Source organism: Stylophora pistillata, chromosome 2 (genome assembly GCF_964205215.1).
Source record: "Stylophora pistillata chromosome 2, jaStyPist1.2, whole genome shotgun sequence".
NCBI classification, from domain to species: Eukaryota; Metazoa; Cnidaria; class Anthozoa; order Scleractinia; family Pocilloporidae; genus Stylophora; species Stylophora pistillata.
The window spans coordinates 40,846,915-40,866,949 of NC_142520.1; the positions used below are offsets into that span (position 1 = coordinate 40,846,915).

Consider the following 20,035-nt stretch of genomic DNA (forward strand, 5'->3'; position numbering starts at 1 on the left):
TTGGCATGAAACTCAATTTTGATGATGGCAAATCCTATTCATGCGGCACTCCGTAAGAGTTTTGGGAGGCGCCGTGTCCTTATGGTTAGTGCGCATGACTCCGAGTCGAGTGGTTTTGGTTGGAGCCCTAACTGGGGACATTGTGTTGTGTTCTTGGGCAAGACACCTTACTCTCGCAATTCCTCTCTTCACCCAGGTGTTTAATCGGGTACTGGCTAGTTTAATTCTGGGGTGTAACCCTGCGATGGACTAGCATTCCATCCAGGGGAGAGTAGAAATACTCCTAGGTGCTTCAAGTTATGGAAACCGGGGTTAAGTGCCGGCCCGATGGACCACTTGGCTCATAAACAGACGTTACCTTACCTTTACTTACGCCGTAGGAAAACTGAGGTTAAAAGATAACAGGGACGATGACAAGAGTTTTGTTAATAAGGCAGCGTATTGGCGAGAATTTAAAAGCCGTCATTGACTGAAAAATCCCCCCTTTGTCCTACCCATCCCCCTCAAATCCACCGTGTTGAGACAACATTAGACCTAAGTAATATCCGCATCTGATTCAATATATTTGTCGTAGTTTAATGTTAAAAGAAGAAAATGTGAAGGTGCTTCATACTAAGAAAAGAGCGGATATCATAGAGCTCATACTCAAACAGGTATCTTAAAATGTTGACGAAAACGTTTTCGAATCTCCGTAGAAAACAACGTATAAGGTAGACGCATCACAGACAAATGATCGCGGTAGGGGCACCCTGGTGGAAACTGCTTCCAGTAATTACATTGGCGTTTTGTAAAGAAGAGAGAAAACTAGGGGGAAAAGACCTGCCAAGGAAAGAACCCAAATTTTCAGTTTTCCTAAACAAAAGGGACTCGCCATACACTCTTCAAATGTAATTCAAAATCAAGTGGTGACAGTGACCATAATTATAAATAGCCAAGCCGATCGCGACAAGGACATCTCAAATTCTGTCATGCTAACACATTAAAAGCGCAAGAAACACTGCCTAAACTCTTGCTACTCAACATGCTTACGAAGAAAAAATTGATCTCAGTGCTTCAAAATTGATCGAGCTGTGCAGTGAAGTTTGTTAAGAGATCTAATAGTTAGGCCAACTGCCTCTTGAAGTCATCGCACTACCGGCTCTCCACGAAGGAACGTCGGAACATGATATGGCGGACCATTAAAAATCACCGCCAATGAATCGAATGTGTTAACTGAATGAAGCAAATTTCAAAATTAATTGAACTCAGCTCCTCAAAATTCATCACGCTATGCCCTGCCGTGAAGTTTATTTAGAGATCTGAAAATTTTGGCGGCTAACTGCAAGGGAGACCATTAGCAATTTCCACAAATTAATCGAATGGGTAAACTGAGTCAAGCAAACTTCAAAATTGTTTGAATCGAACAAGTTTTTGTGGTGGACTCACTTGGTTGCGGCTCGTCAGTCCACAACAGTTTAGACCACTGTGATGAAGAACATCGTTGTCGATGTAAGTACAAATCACGCTAAGCGAATGCCGATTTGTTAAGTCACGAATCAAATAGATGGAAAACTTTGGGATTTGCGGTGCTACGCTGATTTTCGGCTTTTTATGACCTCCTCCCGGTTAGCTTAATGGATAGAGCGCTGGACTGTTGTGCGATACTAGTGCAGAGGTAGAGCGCTGCACTAGTATCGCAGAGGTCAGTGGTTCGAATCCCGTACAGGCCTGAATTTTTTTCAGGTCTGATTTTCACTATTGCTTAAATAGTGCTTTACTTCGAAGGATCGTGCACATATACGTTTCATAACCGCAGTTCATATATATGTATTTCATATATATTTGTTGTTAAATCTATTTTGGTCATTCGAATCCTTATTATCCATAGCGGTGATCTCAAATCCTGCTGTCAGTCCTTTCTTATTTCCAAATTAGCACGCAGTTGGGGGTGCTTACGGTGGCTCTCAAGGGCCATACACGTACAAAACTTTTAGTAGTTTACGGCGCCTGACTGGCACCTTCCGCGCGGCCTGGGTCCGAGTGATTCGACCGAGTGGGGTCTAATTAGTTATTCATACCGCGTCGGTGCGCGAGGGTGGTTTTGTAGGGTTTATTCATATAGCGTTGGTGTACGAGGGGTTTAGGGTTAGGGTTTAGGGTTTTAGGGTTGTTGGGGCTTTTAGGGTTAGATTTCACGTAGGTTCGTGAGTAGGGTTACATTTTTAAAAAATAATGGCACGAAATAGTACAACGGTGGCAAGAGAATCCAAGATGGCGGAGGGATCAACTCCAACATACTGTTTTCGCATACGTAATGTTTATTGTCACACAACACAGGGAAAAGATAATGGACCCTATATTACGCGTTTGGGTATCGCGGGTTAGTTTCCTAGCCGACTAAGACTGCGAGTAGAGGAGGTATCTATAAGAGTCCCAAACGGTTTTCACATGCATGTGGTACAGGTTATTCAGGACGCATGACTTTTACGGTTAAAAAATGAATGTCGTTTAAAGCGCAAGTTTGGTAAACAAGAATAGACACACAAGTTTTTTCCATTTTTCGCAAAAGACGGTTATTTGTCATACAACACGTTGTCATACAAGGTCTTTAGAGCGAAGAACTTGAAAATAAGTGACATAGACCAAAAATGAAGGCATCAGTTCACAGTATAACCGTTGGAATGTATTTTTTTCTCCCACTTCTTGGTCGTAGGTTTCAATTTCCTTGATGTAGGTAGTCACTTGTTTGCGCATGACGCCGAGATCATGTGTAGCAGGTTTTTTCTTTGACTATGGCTAATAATTAATCTAATATGGCTCCTTCCCATTGAGGGTTTTCTTTCATGTCTTTGCCCAAGTGTGTTAAAAAAGAGTTCTTTAGACGACGCCAAAAAAAAAGGTTATCGCACCAAATTAGTGACATGAGAAAGTCAGGAGGGGGAGGAATCTTGCGAGCATTGTAACGCACTGCTCAATCTGTAAGAGATGTACGATCGTAAGACACAGGGATTGACAAGCTGTCAAAGTGTTCGGGTAGACCTTGTCGCTATAAACTCTTGGTCAGTATTACAATGTCTCACTTTTACGATTTCTCCTGTAATTGCAGTCAATGCGAATGGTGTGTACTAAAAGAAGAAGAAATAGAGAGAGAAGCGTTTTTGGCAGGACAATTTAAAACGAATAAGAGCACTCTAGAAACCAAAGTGGATAGACGAAATATGAGTGTTTCTTATGAATGATACACAGTGTCACGCAACTACCCATACCGGTTCTAGGACAATAGAGTATCCACACTTAAAAATTAGAAGGAAATGTATGAGAGATGTAGGAAGGAAACACAAAATAAAAGCGTTGGATAAATCCTGGTTTAGGGTTAAATTGCTTTGGTTATAGGAGCGTGTTTTTTTCGTAATTTGAAAAAATAAAGATCATATAAGATGGTGTAAAACAATGAAAATAATAAAACCTAAGATGCTGTTTAATCCTCCCTTAGGAAAAATGATTTCAAAATAAAATGAATATTCAAAAAACGTTCATTTTGGAACAAAAGGAAAAAAAATTATCGTGACCAGGATTCGAACCTGGTCACTCACACGACCACACCCCTAACTCTCACCCTAAGCCCAATTCCCTAACCCACTTATTTCTATTTTAAAATCAAAATAAAATCCCTAACAGTCAAACATCAGAGTGAGACAAACAATGGAAACAATAAAACGCAAGATGGCGACTCATACTTCCAATGGTAAAAGGGATTTCAAGACGTCATTAGCATTCGTATCGTGTAAAAAAATTCGAGAATAAATAAGGTTTGTTTCCGCCTAAACCCTATGATGGGATGTGAATAATTCATCCTACTCCAATGAAATGAAAATAGTCCGGATGGTGATCCCTCAGTTCATGAGTATTCAAAATTCTCTGAGAATGAACAATGATCCGTTCCAAGTATAAACATGCGATAGCTTTTTTCTCTATAAAAATTTTGACTTTAGTTCAAATCTTAATTAAAAATAAACTGTAACGAGGGAGTGTAATCACTAACAGTGACGAAAGTGTTTTAAATTCTATACAAAATTCCGCAAGTGAAGAAAAAAACAACGGATACATCGACGCAATTCAGTGACAATGATTCGAAGAGAAATAATTAAATCTCCCGTTTGAAAAAATTATCAGAAAGAAATCGAACGAAAAGGGTATTCAAAAACGCAGCACCATGCTCATGAACATTCCCATTTCTCGGGAAAAATGTGCCATAGAGCAGACAAACCGGGGAAAAATTCAAAGTGCCAGCAGGCGTTGTAACCTAGGTAGTCTCATTATTATCTGTCCATCAAATTTTAATCAAGTCATAGCATCCTTACATTTTTTCGGATCAAAGTCATTGACCTGTCTGTCCAAATTGTTTCCGAGTTATGACGTGTGTCAATCAATGATAGACCAATGGAAATCTAACAATGGGTGTTTAAGAGTGGCTATGGGTCGGAATGGTATGATCATGCATGGGACCAAAGTGATGATGAAGAAAGTTCGATTTCATTCAATCAGACATGTGGTGTATCTCAATGAAATTCATCCCTACATAGAAGTCGAAGAGAAGATAAATACAATGAACCGTTCCTGGATACTCCGTTTAAACACAAAATAAAAGCGGTAAAAGAGAGGCAACATAGCAAGTACCTATATAGAAGCACGTTTTACACAAAACTTCAACATCTAAACTTGATAAAGCGATTGGAAGAATTACAAGGAGCATAAACCAAAGACTTATTTAGCTCATATGATATAGACTTGCTTTACATGGGACGAAATATGACTAAAACGTGGAAACATTGCCACGGCCGCTACGCGACTGCATTCCGGACGCGCGCGCAGGAGCAGGAAAGAGGAAGAGAAGGAAAGAGTGTACATAGAATGATCTAGTATCACTGTAATAAACGGTTTTAAACCGTCAAATTGGTTAGTGGTAATGTCTTACCGCGAGTGTATATGAGTCCCAAGAACTGAGTAAAGTTGAGGAATAAAATGACTAGAGTGAGTGAGTAAATGTGAAGAATAAATTATATTACTTGAAGAAAGAGGAGGAGGAATAAGGAGGAGGAGGAAAGAGGAGGAGGAGGAATGAGGAGGAGAAATGAGGAGGAGGAGGAGGAATGAGGAGGAGGAATGAGGAGGAGGAGGAAAGAGGAGGAGGAATGAGGAGGAGGAATGAGGAGGAGGAGGAAAGAGGAAGAGGAAAGATGAGGAGGAATGAGGAGGAGGAGGAATGAGGAGGAGGAGGAAAGAGGAGGAGGAATGAGGAGGAGGAATGAGGAGGAGGAATAAGGGGGAGGAATGAGGAGGAGGAGGAGTGAGGAGAAGGAAGGAGGGAAAGGAGGAGAAGGATTAAAGAGGAGGAAAGAGGAGGAGGAAGGAGGGGGAGGAGGAGGAGGAGGAAAGAGGAGGAAAGAGGAGAGGGAAAGAGGAGGAGGAAAGAAGAGGAGGAGGAAAGAGTAGGAGGAAAGAGAAGGAGGAGGAAGAAGAATAGAAAATATACGATCCCACATGAACGAGATGGACAGTTCCGTTTCGTATCTAAGAAAAATTAACATTTGGAGCTATATCAGCGCTCACTTTGAATTATTATAATTAATATTTCAAATTGCGCGTTCTTTTAAAGTTTGTTAGACATAACGAAGAAGGATGTATACAATATAATAAAACTCCAAGTGTCTACCTCCACACTCATTTCTTATCTGCTCACGCAGAGTGCGGACGATGGCGATTACTCAGGGTCTTTCCGCGGTTCTAAAGTCTTATCGAAAAAAAAATGCATGCTGTGCATACTCGCGTAAAGTATCAGGAAAATGTGTTGAAGGAATATAAAAACATGCTGAGAATGGAACGTTCCCCAAAAGATTGAAATCAATTAAACGTTACCCTAAGATGCAGAGTCCTGAAACTCAGAAAGGTGTCAATGAAGCATACCATCAAAGAGAATGTACGGTCTTAGATCAAGCGATTCAAGAGATTGAAAAGAATCTTGCCGCACACAAAAAACAATATCAATCCTTACTACAAAAGCGACAAAGTGAGCGACAAGTACTGGAAGGCAGGAAAGAAAAGACATCCAAGATTTCTCACTACACACGGGTGAAAACTGAGTTGGTTGAATTACAGAAAAAATACGATGAACTCTGTGCCAAGTTAGACACATTCTCAAAATCTAGCGAGAACAAAGATATCTTACACACGGGTGAAGAGGGTGTTAGTGGTGTATGAGGCGGTGATAGGTTAGGGAAAGTGGTGAGACAATAAAAAAAGCAGAGAACCTTACATTTTTTCATTAGTATTGCTGTGACGCGAAATGGGAGTCGTGATACCTTGATAAACTTCTGATCGGATAATGCCACACCTTTGCCGCTACTGCAATAGAGCATTCACGCGTTCGGATAACAAAGAGCGTCACGAGAAAAATTCATGCGTGAACTCAAGTGTCAATCCAAATCAATGGTTCCCTTCAACTTTGAATACCCATTCCATTCCACCCGTGACTACAGACCCGAAAGAGTCGTTCGATGTATCACAAAGGTGGTGTGAGGGATTCAAATTCAAATCACCCTGTAGCATATTAATCGTGGGACCTTCGGGATGCGGTAAAACTTGCTTCACCAAATCATTACTGGTACAACATTTCGATGAATTGTTTGCGTCACCCCCTGCCGTCATTCACTACTGTTACTGTGCTTGGCAAGATGGATAACGTGAGATGCATCAACATGGTATAAAATTTCACCATAATCTACCCGATGAAGAACAGTTAAAGCAATGGTTCCCTAAAGATGGTGGATTACTGGTCTTGGATGATCTTATGACTGAAGGAGGAGACAATAAAGAAGTGTTAGACCTTTTCACCAAACATTCTCATCATCGTAACATTACTGTTATCTATCTTTGTCAAGATATGTTTCCACCTGGCAAATATGCAAAAAGTACTTCAAGGAATGCTCATTACGTGGCTGCTTTCAAAAACCCACGCGATCAATTGGGTTTCAAAAATTTATAGTTACAAGCCTTTCCCAGGGAATGGCAAGATATTATGCAAATGTATTCTGAGGCAACTCAACAACCCTATGGGTATATCACCCTGGATTTACATCCTGCTAGTAAGGATGCTCACCGCGTATTCAGTCATCTTTTCACACATGAAGGATGTATGCGATTGTATCCTAGAAAAGTGAAACTTTAAAACAGCCCTACACATTGGTCAGAAATCATTTAGGAACAACCACCAGCAAGTACACATCAAGAAAAGTTATAGTGCGTGTGTGTGACCATGACTGATAATTCTCAGGATCTAGATGTCTTTGGCGAACCACTAGAAGAAGATGAAGAGCCTGAAAACTCAGATGATGAAGACAATGATGATGAAGGTAAAGATGAAGACAAGGATGACGGTGACGATGACGATGATGATGACAATGTCAGTGTGAATCCGTGGTCAGAATTGAAACAGAAAGTGAAAGATGATATGAAAACAACTTTGGCTGAACAAGAAGAAGAACAGGAAAAAGAGGGGGCATCCGAGAATGACAATTCGCTCTACCTTTAGCTAGGTGTAAGTTGAGAAGGTTATACTTGCATCGTCTAAAGTGGTAGAACCGTATTAAACAGGATAAAATGCATAGGCAAGTTATGCATACCACTCGACGATTGATGAATGAAGATGGTATGGATTGGGAGGAGGCATTAGAGGCTGCTGTGGACAGGAGAAAATTCCTATTGAATCGTCTGATCAAGAAACCGTTATTGGATGAAAGCGATGATGATGATGATGATGAAAAAGAGGAGGAAATGAACACTATGTAACCACTGTAGTAGGGGCATAGTATGTGTGTATGTCTACGCGAAACAGATAAAATAAAATCATGTTGTAAACAATTTTTGTCGAATTTTATTTATGACCACGCTAAGTTTAGAAATGTACATCATCTGCTTGTCCATCTATTTCTCCGTTATTGAAACTTCTATCACATCAAACTCTCTGGGTGTTACCTGCGAAACCTCTGTGTTCGATTCTATCAGTGTGTTCAATGGACCTGTCTTTGCAGACATGTGGTCTACAGTCATTTCTGGTAGTAAAGGAGTGTGCTGGGATTTTCTCTTTCAGCTTATAAGGACGAGTTCTCTTTGCTCGCTGCTTTCTCTTCTTTTCGAAGACTCTACATGAGAAGGAAATCATCCATTTTAATATATTTTATATTTCTACGACAATTGTCTTAAACGCTCAGACTTACTTGTTATCTTTACTAAACTTCCATACGTGATCTGGACGAATCATGGTCCTTCCATATTCTCCATTATCAAAATACTTCATACGCGAAAGAGTACAGCTCACGTTATGTCCCCAATCAATCTCTCTTCTCTCTTTCTCTCTCACGAATATCGGAAAGTTTGGTTCAGTGAAGTCACAAATTTGATTCGGGAACATACCCCCCTTTTACTGTATTAAACTTAAGACCGTCGACTCGATCCCTCACTAAATATGAAACCGGTTCGTCAGAACTTAGAATAGCCTTTGAAATGACAGCCACATATGTCTCTACTTTAAGCAGGTTTTCGTTAGTGATGCTTTTTGGCTTGCTTAAAACCACTTTTATACAGCCTATGCACTATTTCCATTGGTCCATCATAACTATTTGCACTCTTTCCTCCTCTTTCTTCAAGTAATATAGTTTATTCTTCACATTTACTCACTCGTTCTAGTCATTTTATTCCTCAACTTTACTCAGTTCTTGGGACTCATATACACTCGCGATAAGACATTACCACTAACAAATGTGACAGTTTAAAACAGTTTATTAGAGTGATACTAGATCATTCTATGTACGTACACTCTTTCCTTCTCTTCCTCTTTCCTGCTCCTGCGCGCGCGTCCGGAATGCAGTCGCGTAGCGGCCGTGGCAATGTTTCCACGTTTTAGTCATATTTCGTCCCATGTAAAGCAAGTCCATATCATATGAGCTAAATAAGTCTTTGGAGTATGCTCCTTGTAATTCTTCCAATCGCTTTATCACATATAGATGTCGAGGTTGTGTGTAAAACGTGCTTCTATATAGGTACTTGCTATGTTGCCTCTCTTTTACCGCTTTTATTTTGTGTTTAAACGGAGTATCCAGGAACGGTTTGATTGTATTTATCTTCTCTTCGACTTCAATGTAGGGATGAATTTTAGTGAGATACACCACTTGTCTGATTGGATGAAATCGAACTTTCTTAATCATCACTTTGGTCCCATGTATGATCATACCATTCCGACTCATGGCCACTCTTATACACCCATTGCTAGATTTCCATTGGTCTATCATTGATTGACACACGTCACAACTCGGAAACAATTTGGACAGACAGGTCATTGACTTTGATCCAAAAAAATGTAAGGATGCTATGACTTGATTAAAATTTGATGGACAGATAATAACCGCCTCCCGGTTAGCTCAATGGATAGAGCGCTGGACTGTTGTGCGGGAGGTCGAGGGTTCGAGCCCCGGCCGGACCAACACTCAGGGTCTTAAAATAATTGAGAAGAATTTGCTACCTTTCTATAACATCAAGAAATGGTTAGACATTCTAGTCTTCTCGGATAGGGACGAATAAATGGAGGTCCCGTCTCCTGCAGGGTTGGGGTAGGAGACGTTAATTTCCCACACACGAGATTACTGTGTGATGGATGTCCTCCCCTGGGGTGGGATGGGTGGGATATAGGGCGCACTTAATTTGGAGCCTAGCTCTGTTGTGCGACCCTCACCACACTCTGGTGAAAGTGATTAAATAGAGACTACCTAGGTTACAACGCCTGCTGGCATTTCGTATTTTCCCCGGGTTTGTCTGCTCTATGGTATATTTTTCCCGAGAAATGGGAATGTTCATGAGCATGGTGCTGCGTTTTTGAATACCCTTTTCGTTCGATTTCTTTCTGATAATTTTTTTGAACGGGAGATTTAATTATTTCTCTTCGAATCATTGTCACTGAATTGCGTCGATGTATCCGTTGTTTTTTTCTTCACTTGCGGAATTTCGTATAGAATTTAAAACACTTTCGTCACTGCTAGTGATCACACTCACTCGTTACAGTTTATTTTTAATTAAGATTTGAACTAAAGTAAAAATTTTTATTGAGAAAAAGCTATCGCATGTTTATACCTCGAACGGATCATTGTTCATTTTCAGAGAATTTTGAGTACTCATGAGCTGAGTGATCACCATCCGGACTATTTTCATTTTATTGGAGTAGGATGAATTATTCACATCCCATCATAAGGTTTAGGCGAAAACAAACCTCTTTTATTCTCGAATTTTTTTACACGATACGAATGCTAATGACGTCTTGAAATCCCTTTTACCATTGGAAGTATGAGTCGCCATCTTGCGTTTTATTGTTTCCATTGTTTGTCTCACTCTGATGTTTGACTGTTAGGGATTTTATTTTGATTTTAAAATAGAAATAAGTGGGTTAGGGAATTGGGCTTAGGATGAGAGTTAGGGGTGTGGTCGTGTGAGTGACCAGGTTCGAATCCTGGTCACGACAATTTTTTTCCTTTTGTTCTAAAATGAACGTCTTTTGAATATTCATTTTATCTTGAAATAATTTTTCCTAAGGGAGGATTAAACACCATCTTAGGTTTCATTATTTTTATTGTTTTACACCATCATAGATGAACTTTATTTTTTCGAATTACGAAAAAAACACGCTCCTATAACCTACGCAATTTAACCCTAAACCAGGATTTATTCAACGCTTTTAATTTGTGTTTCCTTCCTACATCTCTCATACATTTCATTCTAATTTTCAAGTGTGGATACTCTATTTTCCTAGAACCGGTATGAGTAGCTGCGTGACACTGTGTATCATTCATAAGAAACACTCATATTTCGTCTATCCACTTTGGTTTCTAGAGTGCTCTTATTCTTTTTAAATTGTCCTGCCAAAACGCTTCTCTCTCTATTTCTTCTTCTTCTTTTAGTACACACCATTCGCATTGACCGCAAGCACATGAGCAAGTGATCTACTGAGAGCACTGGAATGAAATTAAGTAGGGGCCAAGAATTCGTATTCTCTCCACGCAAAAAATATTATCTGCTTCCATTTAAGAACCTGGCGTTAAACCAACAACATGTAATAGACAAGTACCAAGGATATGGTCTAACTTTCGTTGGTCATGAAATTGTCATATTGGATAATGTCAACGGCAACAACAATTCAACACCAATTTTTTCCGCAATTCTGGCTGGTACATTATATTTCTCACCCGATGACTGAGCTATGACCGGGAGGTTTTTTTATGCAGGTTAAAATACCTCTTCGTGAACATTACTGTCATCAAAAATTATTTGCTGGACTGTGATTTAAATGATTATGAAAGCTACCCAACAAGCTCTCTTTACATCCCACTGGGCTACTTACATAAAAAATTAGAAAAGTCATCTGTTACTCTTGGCACTGCACTTGCTACCTAGATCGTCTATGTAGATGGCCTCCATTTATGCACACTGAATCACTTAGGGTAATCCTTGTAAAGGAATTTCAACAAGCGGTGGGAGAGATTAAGAAATGTTTTGAAAATATGATAATATTGATATGCAATGTTGTGTACCTGGTATAAGCTGGAGCCTGATAAAGTGACCCAATTGGAGAACCAGAAATTTCAATTATCCTCTTAAATATTAGATGAAATGTATTTTCTTTACCTTTTCCATTGTCGAAGATATCAAAAACAAACCAAGGGGCACTAAACATGTCTCTCTGAAAGGCAACTCATCTTCACTTTTGAAACTTCGTGTCTTGATATAGACAGGCTTGGGACGGACCTCCTGTAGGCGAAGCATTACACAAACAGGGGGCAGTTTTTGCATTCTTTACCAAGCTGGTATTTGAAGCCAAGATAACATCGATGAGCGTTGCAGAATTCTCGGTTATCCTCATTGGGTGATTGATTAATTGTGTCATATTGAACGCACAGCAAAACTCTATAACGTCTGAAATTACGTTTTAAATCCTTTACAATGTAGATGTCTTTACTGTGAGATAGGGCAGAGATAAATGTTCGCGGAGGTCCTCATCACTGCAGTTTCTGATTGTATAGGCTATCTTGAAGCGCTTGATGCCAATAATTTATAGACGGACTATTGCTTGATACAGTAGAGAAATTTTGGTATATCTCTAGACGATCAGCTTTAATTTTCGCATTAGTATTGTGATTTATCTGTCGCGAGCCGTCTCTTTCAGAATTATTTGCCGGCATAGTACTCAATTCTGAAACCTACTACGAAATATACTTTGCCTCGTAAAGAATTTTTCTGTCTATTTATTAACATATTTGACAGTGACTCATATATCGTATTTAATTAGCCTGAACATGAATTTACCACCGGGATGTGTCTCATTTTCTGCTTTGAAATCAATATACATCCTTAATATTGCAATTTCTGCCTTTACCCTAATCCATTTCCGTTATTTTCGCAACGAGAAAAATTACAAAATCAATTTTTTAAATAATTTTAAAAGATGAAGAAGAAACTAAACATGTTATTGTTTTTTTCACCGCGCGCTGACAAGTTTCGATTACCAATAATAAAAGTCCCTCGCTTTTTATCATAAAATACGTATTGCAAATGCGGCGTAACGCGTCATTCGAATGAAAACATTTTAGAAATAAACTTCTGTTACATGTATCTTCAATAATTATCTTTCGTTCTCGACGAATTTTCTCGTAGGTGTCAGTGTATAACATCCTAATAGCTCTTGCTTGTTGGCATTGATTTAAATAGAAAGGGAAAGAAAAAAATTTTGAGAAAACCGAAACTTCAGTGATGATTTAGCGAGGTCTTTGGTTCTGATTATGAGTGGCAGTTGGGCTGTGTTGTCCACATGAACAAAAGACCCAGTTGGAGACGAAAAAACACTGCTAAAGAACTTTTACGCGGTGAATACTTCGCAGCATTACATTCCATCCTTTTCGCGGCTGTGAAATGCAGAGAAGAAATAGAGCTTTTTTTAAGGATATCAAATACATTTTTTTTTGGAACATACTTATTGATTTCACCCTTTCAAAATTGAAAAAAGTTAACGCAAACCAAAACAAAACAGTCACAAAACAAAACAAAACATGACCAAACAAAACAAAACCTAGAAGAAGAAGAAAAAAGAAAAGAATATAAATAGAAAATACTGCTTGAAATTTACATAAAATGAGGCTAAGGTAGGAAAATTCCATTGGTGTGATGCCTTTGTCCTTTCAAATTGATATACAGTTAGAAAATTGGCTGTAGAAAATAAGATTCGATATCAAGACACTGAAATGGAACATAAACCCTTTTCTTTAGCAGTGGCGAATTGCTAATTAAGGTAGAATGTGTAACCTGTAACTTCACGGTGGTAGATGATATCAGAGCAGAGACTAAAGGTCGGCACACACGAGGAGACTAGTCCGTGAGACTAGTCCCAACAACCAGTTTCATGCGACTAGTCCCTTCGTGTGAACTACACATTTCTGTGGTCGCAGGGACCAAAATTCGGTCCCTGCGACTAAACGGTAAATAACTCAATCACAGGTCTGTATGATGCGTGACTTCCGGTATTTGTAAACATTGCAGTTTCTATGAACTTTCCCTGAATTCTAGATTTCTACAACTGAAGAATAAAAAACTATATCTGGTTTTGTAAACATATACAGATGCCTTGGAGCCGTTTTGATGGAATTTTTACCCTATTTTACTCTGTCTCTTAAAAATAAAAAAAACAAAAACAAAAACGGAACACGTAAAAGCATGAATAATCCGACTGAATAAGTGCAGTTCATTTGCGTTGATGTTTAATAGTGCTACAATGAAAATTTACCAAATTTTCATTGTTTTCGTGTAACGCACCAAACTAAGAAACATCTTTTGCCTCTTAATTTTCCTATGTTCTTGTGCGATTGAGTGCCCTCGTGTGAAAGCCATAAGGGACTAGTCCCTGCTACCGGTCCCCTCGTGTAAACCCTTCAAAGACTTGTCGCCGGGACTAGTCGCACGGACTAGTGGTAGGGACTAGTCCCCTCGCGTGTGCCGACCTTAACATCACGGAAGTATGGCATTGATATCAAGCAAGAGAATTTATAATCTCTCGCATAAAGTTAGCAAGCGAATGGAACAGTAAGCTAAAAACGATATCAAGATAGATAATGGAAAATAAACCATCAGGATTAAACAGTAACTCGCGCGATTAAGTTCCATGTCACCAACTGAGTAATTTTGAAACAAACGGCTTGGGTTTAAAATTGATCACATGGGGGTATTTAGGTTGCCAAAATGTAACATCTAATTCATCTCTTTTTGAAAGTTACTTATATACTCCTTACTTTCAAAGGCTTAAATTTCTACTTCGATCCGTTTAGTAATTAAGCTATTCTCTGATTAAACAACGTCAAGGGATTGTTTTATACAGGTGCAGTTGGCTTTGTTAAATTGTTGAGCAGTAATTAAGATCTCACCAAGACTTCCTTTGAACATTATCAGTTTACAAATTCCGCAATGGTCATTGATCATGATCTGGTCCAATAGCAAAAGCTTCCTGTAACTATTAAGAATTATAACTTATGAAGATGGACTTATGAAGATGGAATTATAACTTATGAAGATGGAAGTAACAATGCAATATATCAGGAAAAGAGATCTAAAGCTGGTTCGCCTTAGACTCCCTTATTGTTTGCTTTTAATGCTCTTCCTTTTTTGCTCTCTTCATACCTCGCAAGGTACTACAAAGCATACTTTCTGTTTATTACAATTTCTTTGTTCAATTTAGAGAGCGTTCAGGATAGCTTTACAAGCGACGAAATCATTTCCCTCTGATAGGTGATAAAAGCGTCCGGACCTTTTCTAACAAAGGTCTCAGTCGAGAATCCTTAGACAACGTGTGGCTGATGAAAATGGTAGAAGAATCGTTTTCCTATTTAAACATCAGCAAGATCAATTCAGTTGAGGTTCAAAAGGACGGTGAGTGTGGGTTTACCTGCCTTACCGTCCCTTTGTGTTTTTCATACAACCTGGAGTCAAGTGTCTCTAAAACAGGAACCCGTGTATGTGAGCTGCTACCATCAGACAAGTATAACAACTCGGACAAAGTTCTCATCAGCCAGAGATTCCATCATTACAGGATCCAGGTGAGTGGTCTGGTGTTCAACACTAGCAACGTTTTACGTGTTGTTGAAAAAATTCCTCAGGGGAAACACTTAATTAGACAGGTGGTTATCAGACAGGATTGCAACACGCACGTTCAGGGTTTTTCAACAGTCCTGTCCGATTTAACTGGAGCTAATTTCCCTTGGAGTATTTCTGATATCTTGGGTGCTCTCCAAACCTCTCAAATGCTTCAGATCTCCCTAGACGCGCAAATAACGCATAAAGAGATAATTTAACACATTTTCTTTGCGGTGGTTTGAGTTTCGACAGCGGAAAACTCCCTCTCGGCTTCACTTCAGAGGTTACATAGTCAAGTCTTTTGCGTGGAAAATGAATATATAAGATATGTTTACGGAATTCAATTTGATTACGCAAATTCACGAGTGCAAAATATGCAACAAAAGAAAACCTTTCAGAAAACAGAAGCAAAGAAGACAGTTGCCACAGATTTGAATGTTAAAAGTAGAAAAAAGTCTTTTATTTTTACTTAATTATCTTTCTTCATGCAGTTCTGTAGCCTCGTGTGTGATAGCTGCAGCTAAGTAAAATCAAATCAATTTAATGGCGGAAGAATTCAAATCATATTTTTTATGCAAATTTGAACAAAATGTCCATGAAAAATGTATATTCTGTTCTTCACGCGAAACAACAGTTTATTACTCTATTGCTACTTGTCTCTATGTGATATAGTGATACTGCTCTAAACAAAACCTTCCAGGATCTTTTCTATCATTAAGAACTATTTATTTTAAATAGAGAAGGTAAGAAAATATAGCTATATTTGTTTCGAACAAGTAAAGGGGAGTTACTGAACTAAGAAGAAGATACATTTAAATGTTGTGCCTCGTGGCACTATGAACACAAATGGTGGAACAGCGAATTAACTCTGAAGCGTAAATTAAAGTGCTAATTGATACCTATGAAAAGCCCCGTTGCTCTGCCGACTAATCTACGAGGGATGAACACAAATCGAACCCGACTTTCTCTGTTTGTGTTCATAGTGCTACGCGGTACAACATTTATATGTACCCTTAAGGCACGTTTAAACGGTTTCAACATTTGACCAACATTCATTCAACAAAAGTTGAACAGATGTTGGGCAAATGTTGGACGCGAAAACAAAATTGTTCGGAGGCCTTTCAAAAGCCTCACAAAGGCTCTACAAAGGGAAAGTTGAATGACAGTTTCAACCGATTAAAACTTGATTAGACACACTTACAACAACCTTGCTTGCTTCGGTTTAATTTTGGTCAGATGGTGGCATTTATGTTTCCTAAAATGCAACATCAAATTCGTCTCCTGTTTAGAGTTGCATACATACTTTGTACTTTTAGAGGCTTTAATTTCTACTTCGATCCGTTCAGCAATAAAGCCATTCTCTAATGAAACGACACCAAGGGATTGTTTAGTGCAGGTGCAGTTGGTTTTGTCAAGTCGTTGGGCAATAATCTCGATCTCACCCTAACTACTAACTATGATCTCATCGAAAAAGGTTTACAGTTTTTATGCTGGAAATATAGTCTGCTGCCAGTGGAGCCCAAATCCGATTGCATCGTTCTTCATCACTTACTTTGAACTCTTCCTTCGATCGAATTATGTATCTTAGGGATTGTAACGCACGCTGTATCTCTGACAAGGACAAATACGCAATACTTATCATATAAGGGGAAAAATTACTGAATTGTGATTGGTCAAGACAGAGGGCATTTTCTCTTAATTTTTGTAATTGCCCCGGGCAAAATTACTTGAAAATGATTGGCTGAAAATCGCTTGGCAACGGCTGCCAAGGTAAAGAGATTTCTGTTTGTTTTGTAACAATGGCGTCCCGTTTTGCGCAAGATCAGTAAGAAAACAGTTTGCCCCTTATATTATAAACAAGTAATCACGTGGTTCCTCGTAAAATTAAGGATTAATATCACTTGTGTTTTCGGAAGTTGCAGAAATTGCCCTCGTCGCTGCGCGACTCGGGAAATTTCAGCAACTTCCGAAAACACACGTGATATTAATCCTTAATTTTACTCGGCCCCAGGCGATTACCTATACTTATTATTCAGTTATTTCTTTTCCTTTCTTGTTTATTGAGGGTTTGATTTTCGTACAGAAGTAACAATCACATCCCTCATGCGTTATCTCAGAGATACGTGCACTGGAAGTCATTCATCAACAACAGGGACAGTAATCCAAGTTTCATTCTTTCATAGCAGTTCTACTATTCTACGTGTCCGTATAACATAAACGCCCATTGTTGCCATAGGGCAATTTAAGTGGCAAAAAGTATAGCAAACCTGATTTAGTTTCACATCTCTTGCCAGAAGAGTCCTCTGGGAAACGGCATTCGAAGCTGTTGACTTGATCGATGCAAGTTCCACCGTTAAGACATGGATCATTCTCGCAGTCGTTGATATCTTCAGAAAGACGAACAAACAAACAAAGTAGAAGCGTTATCAATACGGATTGTTAGGTGATTTTTAACATCATTCCTTTATCCTCATTAATTTGAGGCCAATATCCAATGGACCAATAAGAAATTGTCACGAAAAATCCTTCAACTCTTCCAGAAGAATTCAGTCCTAAAGGGTCTCGAATTTATCCAATCCATGGAAATGGAACTGGTATGTTTTGACTCGTACATGGTTATTACTCTTCTATAATGCCCTTATTAGGCCGGTCATGATGTATGGTAGTATAGTTTGGACCTATTGTTCTAAGGAAGATCTCATGAGAGTGTTTCGGTTGCAGAAACGTGCAGCGCGTGTAATATTAGGTACAGGTATCAGATCAAGAACTGTGGAAAATTTTAAGAAACTAAGTTGGATCCCATTTTTTGATGAGGTCAAGATAAGAAAGTGTTAATCTATAAGGCACTGCATGGGGAATCCCCCACGTATATTGAAAGTACTTTAACTACAAATCACTCCCTGCATGGTAGAGAGACCAGGCATGGCCAGTATAACCTAATCTGTCCCAAGTATCGAAATACTACTGAGGCAGGAAGGTCCTTCCAAGTTAGTAGTATTAAGTTATGGAATAGTCTTCCAAACGAGCTTAGGAAACAACGTAGCATCTCCTCTCTTAGGAATGATTTGAAGAATTATTTTATAAATTCTTATAGAGACACTGATTCTTTTGAAGCTGTATTATAATCTAGTTTTATTGTATCTATAATCTCTGAATAGTTACATTGTTCAAATAGTTAGTTTTATTTTAATCTCTATGGCTTAGAATGTATTACTTAGTTTTGAGGGCCACTGGTTTGTCAGCGCAAGCTGTTATATGTCTACCCTCTTTAACTAAAGTCGATTATTATTTTTAATTATTATTATTATTATTATCATATTTTTTTATTTTCCAACTTATTCCGTGGAAATTAGCACTACTCTTTCGTCTGAATTTTTTGCGCCCAAAGCCTGGGTTTTGCGTTAAAGCAATGCTCAGCTGTTGGAATTGTTAATATCTAATACATGTCAGTGCAATTACCTTTTTGGCAATCTTTACCCTCAAATTCTATTGCGCAAATGCACATGTAAAAGAAAAGTCAATCTTGGGCAAGTGTGGAAGTTCACTTTTTTATTGCCGAGCGATACTAGTGCAAAAGAAAAAAAAGAAAAGGCAAAAATCAAGACGAGGCAATTGCCTTGTCTTGCCTCATGCTGGCTACGGCACTGGAAGATAACTTTGAACTTTGAACTTTGAACTTTATTTATTTCACACTATTAATAGAAGTTAATATACATTGAAAAGTAAGAGAAAGAGGGAAGAATAATAGTAATATTCGGCTATAAAGATACGTTTGAGAGGTGCACAGTGTCCAAAGTAGCAAAGGCTTTCTAGTTGGATACCATAATGGTGGTATAAATAGATAAATAGATAGCAGCCTATGATAAAAGTATCTCAGCAGTAAAGTAAATAAACTGATTAGGTTTTTTTACGTATATGAGAACGATCCTTCGCAGTACTAGTTGGATAGGCTTTCTAGTTGGATACCATAATGGTGGTATAAATAGATAAATAGATAGCAGCCTATGATAAAAGTATCTCAGCAGTAAAGTAAATAAACTGATTAGGTTTTTTTACGTATATGAGAACGATCCTTCGCAGTACTAGTTGGATAGGCTTTCTAGTTGGATACCATAATGGTGGTATAAATAGATAAATAGATAGCAGCCTATGATAAAAGTATGTCAGCAGGAAAGTAAATAAACTGATTAGGTTTTTTTACGTATATGAGCACGATCCTTCGCAGTAAAGCACTTTTTGAGCAATAGTGAAAATCAGACCTGAAAAAAATTTCAGGCCTGTACGGGATTCGAACCACTGACCTCTGCGATACTAGTGCAGCGCTCTACCAATTGAGCTAACAAGCCAACTGGGAGCAGGCCATCCAATTAATTTGATGGCCTGCTCCCAGTTGGCTTGTTAGCTCAATTGGTAGAGCGCTGCACTAGTATCGCAGAGGTCAGTGGTTCGAATCCCGTACAGGCCTGAAATTTTTTCAGGTCTGATTATCACTATTGCTCAAATAGTGCTTTACTGCGAAGGATCGTTCTCATATACGTCTCATAACCGCAGTTCACACATATGTTTCATATGTTTGTTGTTGTTTGATTAGGTTTTGTTGATCAAAAGTTGAAGTTTTTTGAAGTTTACATTTTTCTTTAAGAGTAGATCAGCAGCAAAGTAAAATGATCAGGTTTGGTTGTGTAAAAGTTGATGTTTCCATTCTCTTTTGAAATTATTGTAAGGCATATATTTAAGATAAGTGGGTACAGTTTCTCTTATCTTTGAAGCAGAGAATATAAAAGATGATTTTCCCATGTTGGTGGATACTCTTGGTCTAAAAAGTTATTATTAGTAGCAAATC

The 20,035-nt window shown here is 38.7% G+C and overlaps 1 pseudogene; it reads left to right on the forward strand.

Annotated features, from left to right (window-relative positions):
• The first annotated feature begins 6,334 nt into the window (after positions 1-6,334).
• On the forward strand, positions 6,335-7,280 carry LOC148739513 (uncharacterized; annotated as a pseudogene).
• The last annotated feature ends 12,755 nt before the right edge of the window (positions 7,281-20,035 follow it).